This window comes from Mirounga leonina, unplaced genomic scaffold, assembly GCF_011800145.1.
Source record: "Mirounga leonina isolate KUSES-001 unplaced genomic scaffold, KU_Mleo_1.0 Mir_153, whole genome shotgun sequence".
Taxonomy (NCBI): Eukaryota; Metazoa; Chordata; class Mammalia; order Carnivora; family Phocidae; genus Mirounga; species Mirounga leonina.
In genome coordinates this window covers 17,598,745-17,620,991 of record NW_023270387.1, presented here as the reverse complement: position 1 = coordinate 17,620,991, position 22,247 = coordinate 17,598,745, and the positions used below count along the sequence as shown (strand labels likewise).

Below are 22,247 nucleotides of genomic sequence, written 5' to 3'. Positions count from 1 at the left end.
AAGGAAGGAAGGAAGGAAGGAAGGAAGGAAGGAAGGAAGGAAGGAAGGAAAGAATGAAGAAAGGAAAGAAAGAAAGAAAACAAAAGAAAGAAGGAAGGAAGGAAGAAGGAAGGGAGGGAGGGAGGGAGGAAGGAAGGAAGGAAGGAGTACCTGAAGTTCAAGTAAGCAGACCAGATAAAGACATGTCAAACTTTGGTTTTCCCCAGGGCAAGATTCTAATTCTTTTTGCATAACCTGACCAGCATGGCTTTAGCATCCTCACGAAGGATGGAGGCTTCCCAGTTGCCAGAGCTTCTTCTTTTTGTCCCTTTCTGTCCCATAAGACCCAGCTTAGAATCTGGATCTAATTGAATTCCTATTTTTCCATGTCTATTTTGGACATGGTTGCATTTACACCACATCTCATAGCTCTTAAATTCTATCTTTAAGTTGACTTTACACATCTTTTAGTCAACACTTACTGGGAGTTTACTGTGTGCCAGTCATGTGCAGTGAGTGGGCTGGAGACACAGAGCCGGACCTCACAGTGTCACATGTCCTGTGTGAGATATGCTCACATCGGATATGCTGGGGGCACTGAGGAAGGAGACTCTGGGATCATCCATAGAAGTCCAAGAAGACAGCAGACCCAGTGATAATTGCCTTTACTCTCTCATCCCCTTCCTTATGAGGGCAGAGAAGTTCATTTTAGATGATGGTATTTTCCAGGGTTCTCTCTGCCTTGTTTTCAACAAAAGAGAAGTCATATGTAGGATTTTTCCTTTACCTTCATGTCCACCCCAGGCTTAGATATTCTCACCATGAATTTTCTGAACAAAGCCGATTTCCTGATACTTCAGTCAATTCTTACTGGGCTGCAGAAAGCCGGTCCTGGGGGCCCAGAGATACATGCATATGTAGATTCGTTGGGGGGAAGATATTGTTTCCCCCCATCATTTCCTCCCCTACTTTAATTTTTCAATCAATTTTCTTTGTTTCCTTTGTTTTTAAAAAGGCATTGACAAGTTGACACCTAGATGTTTCCTAGAAACACCCAAAGCTCTGTTCACATTTCCACTAGCCAGATTTTGTTTGTTTTGTTTTCAAAGTTCTTCTCCTCCTTCCTCACCTTAGAATTTTTCTCACTTTTCCATCAAATTTAAGACACGGATTTTGAGTAATTAAACTCATGGCAGAAGAGGAAAATCATCAATTAAATATTGCTTGCCTCTATATAATCCGTCGATTGGTCTGTATTACATAACACTGTGACCCTAGATTATATTAAACTCCCAGAAGAGTACAGACGGCACAACAATTTGTAAAGCACCTATTATGTGGCAGGCTCAGTGCTAACCAGAGTAAGATCAAAATCAGTGTGTCTCCATGCAGTGCATGATAAATATCTGCAGAGCTAAGAGACCCAGGGGCCCGTAAACTCAACAGTTTTCTAGACTTGGGCTAGGTAGTCAAAATATCACAGTGAATCTTGGAAGACTTAAGAATGCCAGAAAATTCACTTAACCTCCCCTCATTTGGGAGTGCAGTTTGGTCGCCAACAATAGTTGGTTTGCTCTGTACCTGCCTAGATTGGAGTGTGCAGTCTAACATTCCTGAAGGGCAAAGCATGAGACCCCAGAAGGCTGGCCTCGCTTGCTCCAAAGGAGTTCCCTGTGGTCTTCATGTCATTGCTATTTGAGGCCTGGAGAGACTCTTTGATGAGTGTCGAACGTGCCATGCTTAAAATCTCTGAGGTAGCAGTTTCCACCTTTAAAATATTCCTCAGTGTCTCCCCAGAGTGTTCCCTATTCATCCCCTATTCATCTATCTCCATTTGAATCTTAGCAGGAATTCTGATGCTGCTGAGGCCCCTCAGTCCCTGAAATGTGTCTCAAACTATGTTACTGTGTTCTTTTAATTTTATTAATTCTGCACACTCACTGCTTTTGAAACTCATCTATTTCACAAAAGATCAAGTAAATTTAATTGTATCTTTTTGAAGCCCTTCCTTACTGTGCTGTCATTAGTTAATAATGGGGGAAACCAAGAGGCACGGGGTATGATTATTATGAACGATACCTTGGATTCGCACCTACTCCCAATGAACTCTAGGCAGTTCATACACATTAGCTCATTTTTCCTCCTAACAGCTGGGCTGGGAGACCTAGATTCTATTCTTGGTGCTATAACAACCTTCTTGGGAAAGGTATTTAGCCACTAATTGCCTCAGTTCCCAACTATGAAAAGGGAATAATGATATGACAATATTTGCTTCTCCCTCCCCTTATCCTAAACCTTTAGAACCTAAATAGAAAAAAAAAAATCTGAAGAGACTAAGTCTAAAAGAGGAGAAGGAGTGTGTCTTGACTTTATTTCCATTATGAAAAGGTGAGATACAGTCCTAGGGGTTTGACTGGAAACCTTGGAATCTGAATTGTGGCCCAATCTCTGCTTACTGATGGACCATTGCCTTTGATACCTCTCTCCTTTATACTGGAAAGCACTTAGGGATCCAGAGCTGGTGAATACTATAAATGGGGCCCAATCTTCTAAAGAGCATTAACTCGGTCACCAAAGATGTCTCTAGGAACCATGGCATCAATAAGACTGGATTACACTCTTGGCTTCCAAAGCCTTCCCCTTCCCCCACCTCTCTCCTTTCCCTCAACAACCTCCAGGCTTTGTAGCAATTTCAAAAATATATACCAGTGACTCCAGCCTAAGTCACTGGCCTGTATCTTTGGTCTCATATAATCTCTAGACTCTTGGCCTGACAATCTCAATCTTCAAAAGTTCTAGGGGCAGAAATATGCCTCTTTGCTTGCCAGCTTAAACCTAATGAATGGCAGAGAACCTAGACCAAAATAGAACTTGGCTCTTAGATGACGTGTGTCAGCCAAGAATAATGCTTTTTATAATGTCAGGCTTAATTCTATTAGTGCACAGGTATTAGGGATCTCACCCTCTAGAAGGGCCTTGATTTTCTCTATTTCTCTCTCTCTAAGTTTACCCATTATTATGTAGGAGTCCGAGCTTCTCTCTTTTACCTGCCTAGACTCAAAAGGCTATTGAAATGTACTGCTTACAAACTGGTAAAGTCAGACCCCAAGGCCGTGGACCATGGATTACCTTCCAGAGGGCTTCCCAAACAACATGGGCCCATCGGATAAACTCCAGTCCTTGTATGGAGTTAATCTAGAAGCCAAGAAAAGTCCTCTGAAGCTCACCCAATGAGGCATAAGGAGGCAATGGAATTATTTTACATATTCATATCAAAAATATTATTAAATATATATGCTGAAGACTTCTCTCACCATTGATTTCCCCTAATATCCTAAAAGGCTAAGGAAAGCAAAAAAAAATTTTTTTTTTTTTTTTTTTACTAAGCAAAAATTCAAGTATTTAGCCTGACATTTGGAACTCTTAGGGATTTGGGGTATAAAATCTGCCAGATGACTTCTTTTGAGACCATTTGAGCCACAGACTGCTAGTACCAAACACTGCTCCCTACTGGTTCAAAGTCTCATTGCTTTAGGAAGATGGCTTTGCTGATTGGTGCATAAGGCAGCTTCCTCATCCTCCCCTTCCTGGGAATATTTTTGCCAATTAATGAGGGACTCTTGTTGAGGGAATTTAGATAGTTCACATCTAAAGTATGTTTAGAGTTTAGGGGCTGGAGTAGGAGGGCTGTGGTTATACATCCAGCTCTCCCTTGAGAGTTGCCATCAGCCCCCTAAAGGGATGCATCTTTAGAAACTTGAGGGGTGTCGAAATTTCGAATGTGTATCAGTGCTTGTTGAAGGACAGACTGAGCGCCATCATCACGTACCTCCTGCCCTCCCCTCGTCAGAGGCAGGAATTGCCCGGGTGAAGACTAAGATGGAAGCTAGCCTGCCAAGAATACCACTTATAAACGCTTAAATATTCTTCCCTTAGGCAAAGTAAGGACTTGTCTAACCTTTTTCTCAGAATACGTATTATGAAACTCTGGAGCCTTGAGGTCATATGGTCATGAACCATTTCTAGCTTCTCAGCCTCATTTTCTGAAATGAGGGCATCTGAGCTGGGTTGCTTATCTCAGATCTGGACTTACCCACACACTTTAAAGTGCAAGAGATCTCCCTCCCTGCATGTAGCCCAGAATAGTCCTTCACAGCCACGTCATCCTGGACACTTTATCACTTGATATTACCTCCTAATCCACAGATCAGTAAGATTTTAGACAGAATTTGTCTGGCTTCAAACAGAAACAGCATGACTGCAGAACATTTAGAATGAGTTAGATAGACCAATTTGCTATTTTTCAGAAATACAAATAAACATACAAGTGGGACCTCAGCCAGAGTATAATTCTTTGCAATTAAGGCTGCAATTCACCCTTTATTAAATGTTACTTTTTTAAGAAAAAAGATTTTATTTATTTATTTGAGAGACAGAGATAGTGAGAGAGAGCATGAGCGGGGGTGGGGTGGGGAGAGGGAGGAGTAGGCTCCCCACTGAGCAGGGAGCCCCACGTGGGGCTCAATCCCAGGACCCTGGGATCATGACCTGAGCGGAAGGCAGATGCTTAACTAACTGAGCCACCCAGGTGCCCTAAATGTTATTTTTACGTGGCATTGGACTAAGCATTATTCTAAGGGTTATTTAGACATGAACTCAGCTCTCTCAAAAAGTTCCAATCAAAGCCACATCAGCATACAAGTTTATTAAAAAAACTTTTGCTGTTCGCCAGGTGCTATGCTGTATACCAGAAACTCAAAAGTGACCACGTGACAGCCCCTCTCTCCATTCACCTTGGAGCTTGGGGATAGAGACAGCATAGTCTATGGACACTGTCAACCCCAGAGCATCATTGTCTCTCCTCCAGCTGATGGAATTACACTGCCTGCACAGTGCCTGACATACAGTCAAGTACTCAATAAATAATTATTGGCCAAATTGAGCTCAATGAAAAGAATGAATAAATATTAAGGTAGAGTAAGTACAGAGTCCTATGGAAAATACATCGAAGGAGAAACTAGACTAATTCGAGGGGATGAACTGTGGAAAGTGTCATTTACACTGAGACAAGAGTCAAAGAACATAATGATACAGAGGAAAGACCAGGCTGATGGAGTTAGACCTGGTTCAAGTCCTCACAGTGCCCCACAGAGCTGGGCAATTCTAACTATTTCATACCTTCTTCCCTGCCTCTGTAAAACACTGGCAATGGCTTTGGAAGACTAAATGCCATATTATTTATCTGTAAGCCTCTGTCACAGAGAAGAACCTCAATGGTGGCTATTGGAGGAGTAACAGAGAACAGAACTGCAATGTTAAAGCAATGAATACCTAAGTAGTAAGGTTCAGAGCACAAACGCTTTGAGGGATGGTGAGCGTCAAGTCATGGCAGCCACTGGGAGAGGTGCTATAGACCTTCCTAGCTTCTAAGCCCAGACAATGGGGGAAAGGGCAGGTGACTTACGGGATTTGTCTTCTTCCAATCCATCCCAGAAGGTTTTCATATTCATGCTCTAACTACAAAACCATGTGGGCCCTGGCTGTCACTGTTCAGTGTGTATACCCTGAGGATATTGTGATGTGTGGAAACTCGATACAGACTGTGTGTGTGTGTATGTGTTTTTATATACATATACATAGAAATATATACATAAAAATACAACCTTTTTCCCTATAAGTTCTTGTAATAATTAGCATCTGTTGCTTTTATCTTAAATATCCACAAATATACCAGACCTTTTTTCTGTTCTTCCTTCCCTGCATGTCCATTAGGCACTTTCCCACTGTATTCATATAGTTGGATCACTACACACACACACACACACACACACACCTGTTCTCTCCTGGCTTCAGCTTTTTTGTAGGTGAGCTTTTGGGAAATGCCCTGAGATGAACTAGATGGTCAGCTATGTTAATATGGGGGGCTGGGGAGGGGAAGATGTTAGTCACTGACTTTTGGTTTGGGTTTTCAGTCCACAACATGAGATACAACTATAATTTTGACATGGCAAAACCAAAAAAGGTCAAACAAGAGAGTGTGAGAGACCAAAGAAACGGGATGGTGGTGGCCAAAGATGAGGGAAGCTGCTGGGCATAAAAACATTTTAGACCTAAAAATGGGGGGAGGGGAGAACTAGAGGTGTTTCCGATGATGATGGGGGAGGGAAAGCAGTTGGTGGGGACTTTGAAATTGTGCCAGGCACCAAGAACCAGGGGCAGTGGCAGAGGGGAAGGCCAGGTAGGACAATTAAAACGGAAATCTGGCTCCTTACAACGCAGCATGAAACGGGGCTACAGAATTTGCTGCAGTGGGAGGTGGGGCCAGTCTGGCACAGTCTGTGGGTTTGAAAGGAGCTGGGCGGGTTGGGGAATGCCAGTCAGCCTTTGTAGTTCTGAGCTCAGAGAGGGGGTGACAAATACTGGGCTTCAGGTCAGAAGCCTGGCTTGGGTGGCTTTTGGAGAAATTTTCCCTCTGCTCCCAAACTCTTAAAATGCGCTCATCACACCACTGGCCTCCAATCACAGCATAAACACGTGTCCTGGAGGCTGTCCTCCAGCAGAGGTTTCGGCCGTGGTACCTGTTGGCTGACTGATGGGGTCCTTCTCCTCTCCTATTCCCTAGATATCCTAAACGGGGCTGAATACAATATCTTTGCATATTTCCCTTCACCCTTCCCACATGCTTCCCATCTCCCAGACTCCTAGGGTTAATCCCCAGGACAACCTTGCTTTGAAAGAAAAAATGTGGTGAGCCTCCTAGAAGATTTGGATCTCAGAAGCCTCTGTCTGTCCTGCTTCAGCCAGACGCCAGACAGCCGGCTCAAGGAGATGGACATTGACAGAGAAAGAAGCAGTAAGTTTTCGTTGTTGTTTGTTTTCAAGGCTTGGTTGCTCTCCAGAATTAAGGCCCCTAAAAGCATGAGGCTTTCTTTTCTTTATTTTTCCCCTTTCCTTTCCTTTCTTTTTCTTTTCTTTCTTTCACAGCAGAAATAAATAATATCCCCTTCCCATCTTGGGGCTGATTCAAAAAAGCAATTGAATTAGAAAGTGTTTCTTCATTGGTGTTCATATCTTGGGTTAAAAATATCTGAAGTTGATTTGTGCGTGCCTATTCTCAACACTGTAATATTTTAAAATGTATCTGCATTTGTTAAAGTAATTTGTACTGATTGTTCTTCTCCAGAATAAATACGATATATCTGGCTGATTGATTGTAATTATGATGAATTTGTCCCGGCACTTGCAGGGATGTCTTCTTTGCGGATTTTTGTGCATATTTGCTGCTCATCAAAGGGAAGGATAGAAGGACTTTGGAAGGAGGGTGTGGTCCGGCTGATTCAGCTTCCTTCCCGGCCCATCCCTGACTCCTTCCGTCTGCTCCTCCCTCTCCCCATCTCCTACCCTGGTTCCTCAGATCCATCCTGAGCCAGCTGCCAATGAAATCGCATTTACCTTTTGATTCTCTTACCACCTGTTTTAGACTCCGGCAGATAGGAGACCAGTCCCCACAATCAAATTCATTACCTTTGTAATCTCAGCATTTTTTCAGACCAAGACAGAGACCAGACTATTGCATCCACTCCTTAAGCTTCTCTCATCCTGGGATTACTAGCCAAGATAGTAGTAACAATAATAATACTGTATGTAGAAACTCTCTAGCACATTTCATCTCTGAGAGTCTTACAGATGTTAACTAATTAATCTTCACAACACTCCGTGCAAGAGAGGTAACTATTATTAACCATGATGGAATATACATCTATAATATGCTAAGGACAGCAAAATAGTTCACTTATTTATCATGGTTCACTTGATATAGTAACTGGTATTTTTAAAACACCCATCATAGATACAATAATTAGAGATGTGCTTTTGTTAACAAAACCACTACCCACTTCTAGCGTACCCTTGGGTACTAAATAATTACCCACTTTGTGTGGTTATCTAGCTCACTAATTACCCACAGAAATTGGGGTCAGGTGTTAACTGCTTGAAATAAGTATCCTCCAAAGACATCGCTGAGTTGTATAGAGAAAATGATGTGTTCATAGCAAAACTTTCATAACTCATATATTTGTATATTTTTGTAAGCAGAGTGAACACAGACAGGGGCAAATTAGCTTAGCATGTGAAAATCATGCTAAACTGTTGTTGTGAAGGTAGAGAGGTTTAGGAGAGTCTCAGGAAATTACATCCTCTGTTTACCTTTCCTTTCTGAAGATGAGTGAAAGGACATGATTCCCATAATCTGGCCTTCATATGCAAGCTCACTAAGACAATTGGTGATTCTGGTTAGGAATGATTCATTTTGGCGTTACAGGGAGGCACCCAGTGAGTCAAAGATTTTTTTTTTTTTGACAGCTCCACCCTTTATGATTATTCTAGCATGTTTCTTTTTTTCTCATCAGTCTAGTGCAAACACACTATTAGCCAAATCTGAAAAAGATTCTAACCCAGTCACCAAGACTGCCAACCATCTCTTTCTCCTTCCCAATAATGAAAAAAAAAAAAAAGTATTAAAGGGAATCCAACACTATGATTGTAAGTCTTTCTCTTTTTGCCTGGATATGTTCTCCGCTCCCGTCCCTTCCCTTCCTCTCCCCTCCCCTCCCCTCCTCTCTTCTCTTCTCCTTTCCCTTCTTCCTCTCTCTGTGTCTCCTCATTTGTGCTTTTCCTTCTCCTTGTCCTTGGCATCCAGCTGTGCTGCAGGTCTCACAGTGAGAGACAAAGCACAGTGTCTGAGCTGAGCACAAAGAAGCTACCTTTAAAAAACATTGACTTGGAGGAAACCTGCATCCTCAGACACCTCCCTCCCTTTCTTGCTATTTACAGAACGCAGCCTTATACTTAACACAGCACGGCCTGGTGTCTGCATGATTCTAGGCAGGAAAATCGGGTGAAGATGGCGATATACCCACTGTGTGTATAGATAGGTAGAGACCCCGATTTTCAGGAGCTACCAGTTTTCCAGGATCAACGTGTAGCCGAGCTTTGAAAATGCACGCCAACAGACGTGAGGGCAGACGCTCCCCTGCTCAACTCAGGATGTCTTTCATTTTTATCTTGTGCCACTTTTTTTTGTCGTCTGAATGATTACTTATCATTATCAAGGGGCTTTAGGCTGATCAATGGAGTGTGTATGTATCTGATGGACATTTGAGTTCCTTCAGAAAGAAGGAAAACGTCTGCAGTGGAAGTAAAGGGTTAGGATGAGCTACAGTGACTGATGAGTTCATTTCGAAATCTACGGGAACGTAAGTGGTAAATTAGTACATACGGCAAATATAGTCAGCGAGCAAAACCTGCTATTGAAAGGAAAGAGATTTTTAGCATTGTAGTCAGCTCACCCCTGAATAGCGTGCGTATTTTAAATATAGATTTGAATCACTGCTCTTTTATCTCTCTAAATGCCGATTTCAAAGAAGTATTTGGGCACTGTTGACTTTCCGTCCATAAAGAAAACCCACCAAGATTCACAAAATGCACCACCTGCACTCCAACATGCTTAGGTGTTTTAAATGCCTGTGGGGTGCAGAACAATTAGGCAGAGAACTGCACTGTGGTCTCTCTTCGTCACTCCTTCCTCCCTTTTTTTTTTTTTTTTTCCTCCTTTCTAGAAAACATGATACCTGATCTCTGGATCTAGCAGGCTGAGGATTTTTCTGTATTTGTATAATACAATGTCTGGCCTTCCCCCTGACCTGCTGGTGTATTTTTGGTCTCATTAGTAGTCAGGGAGATGCCTTAGTGCATCCGGGGCTGCGAGTCAGGATGAGACACTACAACGGAGAGAGGGAGTGAGCGCGAGAGGATATTAGAAGGGAGGCTTGTCTCCAAGATATGGAAGGAAGTGAGAAATGACAGGACCGCAAGCTTTGTATGGAGGAGCCTGGCAGGGCGGGGGAGCGGCGGGGAGAGCCAAGTGGCTTCTCAGAAAAGGAGGGAAGCCGTAGAGGAGCTAAAGGTGATTAGAGGGGGATATTGATTCCTTATTCTGCCAGAGATTTAAGCAGGCATGCGAGGAATCTGCACCATGGTTGGCAAAAGGAGACCCGTTGCCTCCTGTAACCAGACACTCGGGCTTTCCAGGAGCCCAGGGAGAGAGCCGAGAAGAAAGGGGGCAGTGTGGTCTAGGAAAATTCAACTTGTCGCTGATTTGTGCCTGATGCTTGCTGTCCGTCAACAGCCTCCCTTACAATCTTTTTTTCTCTCGCTCCCTTTTTTTCTTGCCTTCTCCTTCTTCACTGAAGCCTAGGGGAGCCAGCAAAGATTAAATGTGCTTTCTCAAAGGCAGCCACTTCATGCTGCTATGTCGAAAGGGCCATTATTATTATTATTTTTAATAGTAAAAGAAAACGGGAGAGAGACGTTGAGACAGAGAGAGAAGCAAGGTAGGCTGATGACGGACTAGCTTTTCTGGGAGGAAAAGGAAAGTGAGAGAGAAAGGAGAAACCCTGAACTGAACCGGACGATCGTGCCTGAGAAGAACCTCCAGAGGTGAGAAAAAAAAAAGTTGTCTTGAAGATAGGGGGGTGGGGATGCTGAATAGACCCTGTGCAGAGGTAAAGGAGGCATAATTTAGCTGTCTTGCTGGTATGATTCTATTTTGGAAGAGGGGGGTAGACAGGGGAAGAGCCTGGAGCTTTAACGGTTTTTAGTTGCATATGGAAATATATACCAAATATTTAGCATTTTTACTAAGTGCTGGAGGCCCCTCCAATGCCTTCCTCACAGGGGCTGCTTTGTCATTCTCTTTGACTAGCCAGCCATCTACCTTGCTTAGGCTGGAATAAAAGAAGAAAAAAAAGGAGAAAGGAAGGGAGAGAGAAAGAAAGAAAAAGAAAGAGAAAGAATAAATGAAAGAGAAAAGGGGGAAGAAAAATTTTTAAGAGAGTTCTCTACCCACCCACTTTCCCTCCCTTCCCTTTCGATTCTGGAGGCGGCATGAGAACCCCTGGCACAGAAAACCTCAGCTTCCAGGCAGACGGGGGGAAAAGCGACTCTCTCTCAGGTACAGAACCGGTAGCTTCTGCGAAGATGGATGGGAATTAGGCTTCTGATTCCTCTGAAATATTGGCAAAAGGCTCCAAAGGTTTGGCGGCGGGAGTGGGGCGGGGGAGACGAATCTCCCCAGCCTGCACCCACCCCTTCCCACCTCGCCTCCCAAATGACAGCCTGGTGCTGGCTCTGCGTGATTTGGCCTTGGCTTCAGCCAAGCAGCTGATGCAGAGGAGGCCCTGTTTGCAGGACTGACTGGCAAAGTGTACGCTAAAGAAAGAAGGAAGAAATTTTTTAAAGCAGCTCTAGGGAGGTTTCTCATTCTTTAAAAAAAAAAAAAGAAAGAAAGAAAGAAAGAAAGAGAAAAGAAAAAGAAAGAATTAAAAAAAATTTTTTAACCGAATACTTTCAAAATTTGATCAGTCCCAGCCCCTCCCTGCACTTCCACCAAATTGCCTTTTTTCTCCCTCGTCAAAGCATAAACTACAGAGTTACAGTCTCTAGATTTGGTGTAATGCTTCCTGCCCCCGCCTCCCCTCCCTGCCCGCCCCGTTGTCGGTCCTCTATTGAAACACCTCGCCCAGGCTAGCGCACTGCGAGCTCACATTTCCCCCCCTTGCTTGGAATGGTGTTACGGGAGGCTTCAGCCCTGCTCCGCTTCCAATGGGTGAGTTTAAAACGCTATTCGTATTTATACTTTCATGGCCTCCAAACCCTACTTCTTGGTCTTCTCCTTCTGAAAGCCTGATTTCTGTGATTTTGCATGCGGCATGCTTGCCCAGGGGGAAGGAGATGCCTCGCATTTTCCTCACCGTCAGCTATGCTAGCTCTAAGTTCAAGCTTTGAAAGGGCATTTAATCCTTGTTTTAGACCATGGTTTTAAAAACGGCAGCGTTTCTGGGTCTATGCATATTATTTTTCATTTTAGTAAAACTGTTTTGCCCAAAGCTTCAAAGAGTTTTCTCTGATATACACGCGATTGTGTGTTCAGGTATGTATACCTATCCACAGATCCTGCCTATGTGTGTGTTTGAATAGATGATATTTATGTGGAATCTAAATTTTGTGACCTAAGGGAGCTTCGAGAGTGAGGGAATACCCTGCCACCTGTTTGTTGCCTTTGAGTCATGAACCTGGAACAGAAATTGCCTGTCATTCTTGTTTTGCTTTGCTTTGTCTCAAGAAAGAACAATTTGTTGCACTCCTCTCAATCCCTGAGACCCTAACTTGTGATGTTTACCGTTTAAATCCACGGGTTAGGCTCTTGGGAGCTGCGAGTCGTGCCTTGGCATCCTGGAAATTTGGTGGAACTTTTTTCTTTAAAGCAAAAACAAAAGAAAAAAAAGTTTGTCTGAAGGGATTGAGTGCACCTCTGAGGTTTGCATTGTTAGATGGGGTCAGGTGACCAGAAAGTGGCAGCTCCTGGATTTCTGTTGAAGTAGGTATATATTCTGTTATAAGAGCGTGTTGGCTGTTTTGTGTGTGTGTGTGTGTGTGTGTTACTTGTGCCTGAGGCTTGTGGAACTCATCCACCATGGTCTGTTTCTTGAGAGCAACACGCAGTACTATCCGAGCGTAACAAGAACAGCTCAGTACCTGGTGCTTGACCTCAGAACATATCAGCTGAAGTCCCAGCATGCATCGTGCCTCCAACTTTTAAACTCAACAGTTAATCTTAAAATTGTGTCCAATTAAAATGGGCATGTGGACATGTTTTACATTCAGTACTCACATGTATGTATCATATATGGCTAGGCAGTGAACACGCAGACACGGATGGGGGCAAACCAGTAGTTTGGGCTAAAATATTAATAGGCTAAAAATTCTACTCTTGCTATTCTACACGGAGGATGAAATTTACGGTGTTCATAAAGATTCAATTTGCATTACTTTGCAAGATTTAAAAAAATAAGAGGAGCGATGTAGCCTTCTTGCTGGGCATCTGTTTTAAAATGTTATAAACCGGGAGTTTAAAAGTAATAGGGATTAGAAATATATTTTCTAAATACATGAATGGAAAGAAATAACAACAGCACACGCACATGCAATTGTTGTATCTTTGGGGAGTAATCAATGCCCATTATTCTTCATTTAAAGGTTGGAAAAAATTTATCAGGATTTAAATTCAATCTAACAAAGTTATTTATAACACCAAACTGTACATTGAAAATAATCTTCTCTTAAGATAATTGCTTACCTAGTTTGCAGTTTTCTGAAAACGTAACTTTTCATGACAGAATAATTTTAGTGATTCAGATCTATCTCATAGTTGAAGAGAAACAGTAACTTACCTTTCCTTTGTTGTGAAAAATTCCAATATACAGTTTTATTTAAACAGTTTTCTCCTTGGGCCAACATTTATCTTCTATTTTTAGAAAATACCTAAATCAGTCCCGACTTCAAATGCTTTCTTCTTTTAAAGACTCTATATTGGCTGTAACCTTATTTTATACGTGTAGTCAAAGGTTAAGGAAACTGTTCTTTTCCTGTGTTTTTTTTTTTTTAAGTGTTTATTGCAATTTCAGTCATTGACTCCAAATCGTAGTCAAGAAACCATTTTGTATCAGAAAACTGAATCGAGAAAATGAACCGTGCACCATGTCTTTTGTTGAGACCTCTTGTGTAGTTGTACTATTTAAATATTACTTTCCAGCCTTTGGTAGCCTGAATATGCTTCAGAGAAAAGAGTTACTTGATTTTCAAGTCATCCTTTGGTTTCTGCACAATGGATTAATGATTTTTCCCCATCTTAGCAGACGTGTGTGCATAGGTATTTGGAAATTATGGAAAGGGATCTATTTAACTTATGGATATATAGTGCCACATGATTCGTATCAAATATTTGCAAAACATTTGGTGTTTTACTAAGTCACAATATATCTGCAGTTAATTCTATGAAAATGTATGCATGGGCCAATAAAAACATGCTGGATATCATTCTTCTGTGATTTTAAAGGGTAAGAGGATAGTAATTTAATACAAGTGATACAGTTCGTATTCCAAGGCACTCTTTTGGTTTTTTACGTGTTTTCGAGTGGATTGTTCATGCCCTGAGGTTGCTATCACAACTGATCACACGGGCATTTAGGAGTGCACAACGACACACAGGATTTTGTATTTCAGCAGGGGACTGCTCCAGTATAAGGGCAGGTTTCTCAACACCCCTTCTTCCTCACCAAGCCCATCAGCGAAGTTCAGTGAAATGAATAACATAATTGGTGGTTGGTTCAATCACTACCAGTCTAGACTAGCCCAGACGCATCAATTAGAGAGAGCTGTCTTTTAAAGGGGGAGCGCAACCGAAACAAGCAGGGCATTATTGATACTGATCTTTAAAAGTGCAAATCCAGCTTGGCAGATAAAAAAAAAAAAAATAAGGCGGGGAATTGAGGGGGGGCAGTTTGCGTTGCGGGAAGAAAAGAAAAAGACGTGAACTGGAGCTTTCGGACACAGAAGGACAGGAAGCTTGAGAGAAAAGGAGCGTATAATGAGTGCAATGCAATGCAGCACCTCCTTGGAATACACAGTTACAATTCAGTTCACAGGGCATACTGGTTCACCATATTTTTAACTAGATTCTCCCCCTCCTCCTTTTTTTTAATTCCTTTTTTTTTTTTTTTTTTTTTTTGCCTCTGTTTCCAAAGAAGTGCCAGCTCAAAACCAATGCAGTTGGAAATTTAACAGCTCTAGGAAGCTCTACTAAGAAGAAAGCCAAGTAATACGAACCAGCCAAAACTCCTTTTGCAACATTTTTCCCCAAAAGAAAAACACAGAAGATGTTTATTTTTGAGTCTCTAATTCTACCTTTAAAAAAAAAAAATCAACTGTACTAATGAACAGTACTCATTTTAAATCCAGCACCTGGGAGCTAATTTTATGGGCAAGACACCTTTAGGTAAACAGTTTTCTGTCGAATACAGTAAAATGATGAAGAACGTAACAAAAGGCTTTGGTAATTTGGTGTGGGGGGGCGGTTTTTGATGGAGAAATAACAGATGATTTAGAAAGCGTTAGGAACACATCAAGCCCCAGGGAAAGAAAATGTTTGATTGGTATTAATTAAAACACTGCTAATATATTCTAATAAAATCAAATTTAACATTCTAAACTAATCCGCTTGGTATGTCAAAGGAAAAGAAAAGTATTATCTTATTTGCATCTCTGCCATCCAAATGCATTTGCTCATTCAGCAGAATTAATTTTTATCACCAGCCTGTTTAATCTCCTCACAGATTTAGTCAAACTTATTCTTTCATACTAAAAAGGATCAGGGGAGGGAATCCATGGAAGGTATTGGGAAGACTAGCGACTGTATTTAGCACTGGCTTTATATTTTACCATATCCTTTTCTCTTCATTTGCTGTAGTGGGGTGTGGAGGAACCCGTGAGACTGCGGGGGGGGTGATGGATGGTTAATTTTCCTCTCTTTCTCTTCTACCTACCGGGTTATTTGGCCATTTCCGTTGCCAAATTATTTGAGTGGCCTTTATTTACATGACTGATGTTGCCCGTTGATTAATATCTCATTTATTTCTAATTTCAGAATCTATTTTATTACAAATTACTGATGCAAAAAAAAAAAAAAGGCTCTCACGCCACATGCCAATTGCTTCTTCTCAATTATTTGCAACTGTGGTCCCCCTAAGAGAAAGTGGGGAGGTGAATGTAAAATTTTATTCACTAAGAACTGAGTTCTTTGTTTCATTTTTTTGAGTCAAAATTTCTACAGAAAAATGTATATTTTCTGAAACGGCGGGTTTCGTGCCCTTTATTGTTAAACTCTCACAATGGGTAAAACTGTCCCCAAGTGACATCATAGCCAAAATGTTACTCCTCTCATGAGTCTCTCATGACTATGATATCATGTAAATATGTGCCCAACACAAAAAATGAATGGGCCAGAAATATTGAGGGCCACATTTGTGTATTTCGTAAGTGCGGAATTCTGCCCAGTCTCAAGGAGATGGAAACTACCAGACTACAGTCCTGATGATACTGCCTTTTTTGCTCCATTGCCTTTTTCAGTTCTTCAACATAAAAGAGCAATCGCAGTTCGGTTTCACATGTATTGTTCTATAATCCAGGCAATAAATGCTAATTAGTAATGCTCAAGGATCCGACCATTCAGAGTAATTATCATAATTTACTTCTTCCTTGTTAAAGACATTCCTTGCTGATTAAAAAAAAAAAAAAATTAAATCGCTTTCCCATTGCACCGCAGTGGAAATGCACTGGAGAGATGTCCAAGGTATAGTAATATCGTTCTGGCTGCCTTCGAAGTCACCGACATGTGCCTCTTAGCTTATTCCAAATGGATTTGCAACTTAATTTCTAAAAAGAGATTCATGTAAATGCATAAAGTTTTGCATGTGCCCCAGGAATGTATGATTTTATTTTACAAACCCCAAGGCTCCTCCTTCCCGGCCCACCCCCTTTCTAAAACCACTTACTGAGCAGAACAAAGGAAACTGCTAACTATAGAGACATCATTAAGTGTGAACAGCAACAGCATGATGAAGTATGTGATATGACAACATATTTCATTGCACAAAAGTGCAGATAATTAAATAATTCAATAGTAACCCTGACTAATTAGCAGAAAGATCTTTAAGGAGGAATCAAGAAAATGGATCCAATCAACTTGAATAATATGCTCCATTCTCCAAGATCACAAATACATATTTGGTTATTTGATAATTGATTGATTCATACAGAAAATGAGGACAAAAGACTGTTCCTCAAAATGGAGCTTTGATCTGGCATCCTCTTTAGGACAAATTAATCCTGTGTTCTAGAAGAGCAGAATTTAATGTAGGGCTCTCTGTCTTCAGTCAAAGGTGTAATCCTCCGTTCGGTTGCACATTTCTCATTTATCTGGTGTTCTAAAAATTCGTCAACCCCTTCGCTTTTCATATCATTGCCTCAGAATATATGTATGAACCCCCCCACACACAATTTCTAATGAGGGTCGTGTTTAAGTTTGCTTCTTCTTGCTTGAAGCAAATAAGGATCGTATGCACAGAAGGCATAGATAGGATAAATAACCATGCTGAATATTATATTTGGCGGAATCGCCCCCCTCCCTTGCTTAATCTATTAAGGTAATAGTCCTAGTTTCATTGTTCATTGGTCCTTTCAGGGAGAGTTTCGGCTTTTACTTGAGGGTTGTAAGCACATTAGAGGAATAATTCCCTCTGGATACTATACAGAAGGAGCCACCTGCAAAATGTTGATGCTGTTATTGAAATCTCAAGTGGAATCAGCTTTCAAAAAATTAGATATTAGATGCATCCGATATAATTTGCAATGTGTAATTATACTAATGTGCATATAGTTGTGTGTTGCTTTACATGTTGCCTACTTGAGGTTTTTTTTTTTTTTCATGGGCATTTCTCATCATTTGAAATGGCTCCTGAGTAGAATGTTCTTAAAATCAGCTTTCAAAAAAAGTCCTTGCTAATTGTTATAAGAAGACAAGGGCTCTATGGTCTGTGTTCTCGTGCAAGAATGAATGAATGTGTGTGACCCAGATATTGGAAAGTAATGATCTCTAAGAGGGTTGTCATTGTGGACACTTGAATTAGTTGTAAAATATTGCCTGCTCTTGACTGATTTAGTCTTCATCTAGACTTTGGACAATTTGTGAAGTAATGGAGAATATTAGAATAGTAAATCTTATTCATAAGAAATCCATTTCCTTTACTGGGATGAGATAAAATGCCAGGGAAATGGTTTTAGGCAGAGATCATTTTAATTTAATCAAAGTAACCAAAATCATAACAGTAATAAACAACTTATTTTCTATTTTTCCTCCATTTTGCATGGCGCATGCTGAATCACTGAAACTCTGCCTTAGCTCATTTACACACTAACATCAACTTCCCTTTTGGTGTCTCGACATGGTATTCCATTGGACTGAAGACCCCCTCCCCACCAAGGAGCTAGCCCCCGAAGATCTAGCTATTAAGGAAAAACCCAGGCAGTGAAACAGTGAGTTGATTGGTCAGCCTGGTGCTTGGCACTTGCTATATGCTCAGTAGGTGAAGATGCTCTGATGCAAATTTGGAGAATCATTACCATCAGATCACAGAGGGACCCTGAGCAAGGCTACTCAAGGGTCCCAATTTTTGCTTCTATGTTTGGGAGACAAAAAGGATTCCAAGGGAGGCTCACGTTGAGATGATACAAGATATTACTCATTCCAATTAAGTAGGCAGAGGCCCCAAAGAAGGCTGATTTGTTAAACATTTGACTCATAATAGACACCAAAATACGGTGGTTCATATTTTCATACTATTTACTCTGCAAAATTCATTTTAATGATGGGGCCCATGTTATAAAGGGGGCATTTCGCATGGACTGTATCCATACAACACCAAAGCAATGCATTGTTTTACTTTTCATTTGCTCATGTATACAGGGACTTTCCATTATTATGCTACCCAAAGGAGTCACCCAAAAAATGTGCGCAGTGTACTTCCTTACTCCAGTAACATTTTCATTTATTCACAAATGAGTATCAAGATACACATGTGTATCAAGAGCTTAGCACCCCACCTTCCCAAACCCTGTTCACAAAATACTGAGTTCTAAAATCTGTAAGATACATTTTTAATTTCTCATCCAGGATCAGTTGTTGTATGCTTGATCAGAACAGAAAAATACCTGTTAACAATATGTAACACTGGGCTATTTATTCGGTTTTAGAAAACAAATATACCTGCCATCTAGAGAGCCATCTTCAATGTATCCCGAGTTTAGGGCAGATCTGTGGCAGTAAATCAGTGATATGGGGTAGTATATCCCTTTTGCTGTGCCTAACTCATTCTGCATCTTCATTGTGCTGGCATAATGAAGAGGCTGACAATAAAGGCTTTAGTTAAATCAAAATCCACCTGCAAAGTATATTTCATTCATAACAACTTTCGTAGAATAAAAGAAACATTAATACAGCTCTCCCCATATATCCTTATCTGCGCAATGAGTGGGTTGGATTAGTTGGTCTCTAAATGTTTTTACAGCTTTAAGAATTTTCGAAGCTACTCTAAAATACAGAAATAGAAGAACAACTCCAGGGCCCTTGAATCCGAAGTCCGTTTGTACCAACAGTTGTTGGTTTTAAAGTTATATTTGATTCCACCTCCAGGTGCTTTATTTACTAATATATTTTGCCTTGCTGCTAAAACAGTAAGGGCTGAAGTTCATTTTCAGGAAGGGCAGTGACAAAAAAGAGGAACAGCTGAAGAATGAAAAAAGCTACACAGTGGGAGAAGGAAATTCTTGATCTGACTTCTAAGCCCATGTCCTTCAGCATTAACACAGAAGGAACCCAGACAAGCACCTGCCTTTCTATTTTAAGACCATATTCTTTGGTCCTTCTGCCTTCATTTAATTTCTTGCAGCTTGGTTTTGTTTTACCCCATTGGGTTGACGCCTTTGAGTTTCACGTTTTCCTTTCCATCTGATTCATCTGAATCATGTTAATATTCCCTTCAAAACCCACAATAGTCACATTAACACACCACGCTTCCCAAATTAAATCTTAACATGTTCAAAACCTCCTGAAAATTGCCCCTGCCCTATTTTCTAAAGCCACTCCGAGTGTATAATCTCTTCTTGAATTAAGCAAACCTGCTCTTCCTGGCTTCCAAGTCTTTGAATGTGCTTGCACCCTGCTTTCCTCCCTGCACACTCTGTCTCTCTGCCACTTGTACATTTCAGAAACCTTTCTCTTCCCTCTTTCTTTCTCTCCCTCCTTCCACCTCCATTCTTTCTCCCTCCCTCTCTCCCTTCTTCTTTTTTTTTTTTTTAAGATTTTATTTATTTATTTGAGAGAGAGAGAATGAGAGACAGCACGAGAGGGAAGAGGGCAGAGGGGGAAGCAGACCCCCCGCTGAGCAGGGAGCCCGATGTGGGACTCGATCCCGGGACTCCAGGACCATGACCTGAGCCGAAGGCAGTCGTTTAACCAACTGAGCCACCCAGGCGCCCGTCCCTCCCTTCTTCTTTCTTTCCTTCCTTCCTTCTTCCTTTTCTCCCTTCCTCCCTCCCTTTTGTTCTTCCTTTCCTTCTTTCTTCCACTGGGCACAATGTGTCATGCTCTGAGCCAGGTACTAGAAATACAAAGACAAATACGAGGAACTGACATTAACTCCTAACAAGTCCAGTGACTTCGTTCGCCTCTGTGTTGCTAAGCACTTCCGTCTCCACAGTCATTTTATTTTGCCTTTAGTCTTTAGATTTCTTTGAATTTGTCCTTAATGTCATGTGTTCTTCTGTTGTTTTCCTCCGTGTCCTATTCCAGTAAGTTGCCTGTTGGATAAACCTGAAGCTTTTCTTACGGAGCATTTTCTCCCAGAGTAGCGTGGGGTGCTCACACACTCAAGCAGCGCTGTTCCTTGACTGATTCTCCAGCGAAGTGAACAGTGAGAGAGCATTACATCTTTGTGGTGATGCAGCATTTCATGTGTACTTAGAAATAGCATGGCCCCCAAAGTATCCTTATGTTTACTTATTTCTATCAAAGAGTCAATGTGATAACTTTCTGTGACATGTTCTGTTATTTTTTTAGTTGTGTTGATGTTCCTTTCAGCTGGTCCTATAGCCCCCCTCCTCAGGAAGGTCTCCCCAGTGAAAAGAGATAAACGGCACTGGACACAGCTGCACTGAGGGACGCTCAAGCCAACTGTGAAGTTGAAACAAAGGAAGTGATCACCTGAAGACACCTCTCCTGCTAAGCAGCACCCCCAAATGGTGCAATTTCAGGAAATAGAACTCCCAGAACACGAGGCAATCTTTTCAAGAAACAGAAAAAACTTCACAGTGACATCTAGATTTCTAAAGAGCCAAGGACTTTCCCTTCCTCGTGTGTATTCCTCTGTTTGTATTTTAATTCAGTGTGACATTCATTTCTAAAATATTTCCCTGGTATGGATATGCTTATTAATGCACCAATTTTTAAAATAGAAAATCACACAAATGTGTTCATGTTTTAAGGAACAAAATTAATGCTGTAAGTAGGTTGATTTTTAGCCACACACGGTTTGATCTGAAGAGTGACCTAAAGGAATATAAAGTACTTTTGAAATAACAAGGTAGTCAGAGGCAATCCAAAGGCTAAATAATGGTGGAAACTCATAAGGCAGCCAAGAAATACCACAGGATCCCACCTGACACCAAACAATGAACTATTCTTTTAATCAAGCAAGCTAGGTTCTGTAAGACATGGTCACTGCCTCTAAGGAGTGTAAATCTAGTTCTTCAGAGATACATAAACTTTTGAAAAGATAGCAACAACTCAGGTCTATAGATGTTAAGACCACAACAAAACAGAAGATATAAACAAAGAGCTCAGAGGCGGTCACCATTATCTGGGCAAAACTAGTCTGTTTAGGGAAGAAAGTTCCTAAAGGAGGAAAATACAAGATGAATCTTAAAGAATGTTAAAGATTTAGGGGCACCTGGCTGGCTCAGTTGGTAGAGTGTGAGACTCTTAATCTCAGGGTTGTGAGTTTAAGTCCCACATTGGGCATGGAGCCTACTTAAAAAAAAAAAAGAATATTAAAGATTTAGATGAAAGGAAAAGAAAGAGAAAATAGAGTCCTTTAAATGAATGCAGTATTGTGAGCAAAACCATGGAGGAAGGAATCTAAGTGGTGAATTTAGGGAATTATGAATATGCATATCTAGTTGACATTCAGTACCAGTGTATATACACATATATGGTAAGGACTTCACACACACACTTCCCTTCTCTCACCCTGGGTGTCACCTAGAATTATCATCGTATTTCTTTGCCATTAAAGCAAGTGACAGTGATTGGTGGTAATATGAGAACTTATGATTTTTTTCTGTTAACTTAGTAATTGGTATTTATTGAGTTCTTACTGTATGTTAAGCATTTTACATAGGAACTCACTTAAGCCTGCAACTCAGAACAACCCGCATAATGGTGTTATTATCCCTGTTTTATTTATTTTTTATTTTTTTATTTTTTTTAAGATTTTATTTATTTGAGACAGAGAGAATGAGAGACAGAGAGCATGAGAGGGAGGAGGGTCAGAGGGAGAAGCAGACTCCCTGCCGAGCAGAGAGCCCGATGCGGGACTCGATCCCGGGACTCCAGGATCATGACCTGAGCCGAAGGCAGTCGCTTAACCAACTGAGCCACCCAGGCGCCCTATTATCCCTGTTTTAAAGATAAGGTTTAATGAGGTCAAGTAACTTGCCAAACTGCCATATACAGGGTTCACATTCAGAACTGTGATTAC

At 41.2% G+C, this 22,247-nt stretch overlaps 1 long non-coding RNA gene across 1 annotated transcript; it reads left to right on the top strand.

The window, feature by feature from the left end:
* The first annotated feature begins 8,469 nt into the window (after nucleotides 1–8,469).
* Nucleotides 8,470–21,340, top strand: LOC118013332. Its single transcript, XR_004679993.1, has 2 exons — nucleotides 8,470–10,476; nucleotides 20,549–21,340. It is a non-coding gene; the product is annotated as an uncharacterized LOC118013332 (long non-coding RNA).
* The last annotated feature ends 907 nt before the right edge of the window (nucleotides 21,341–22,247 follow it).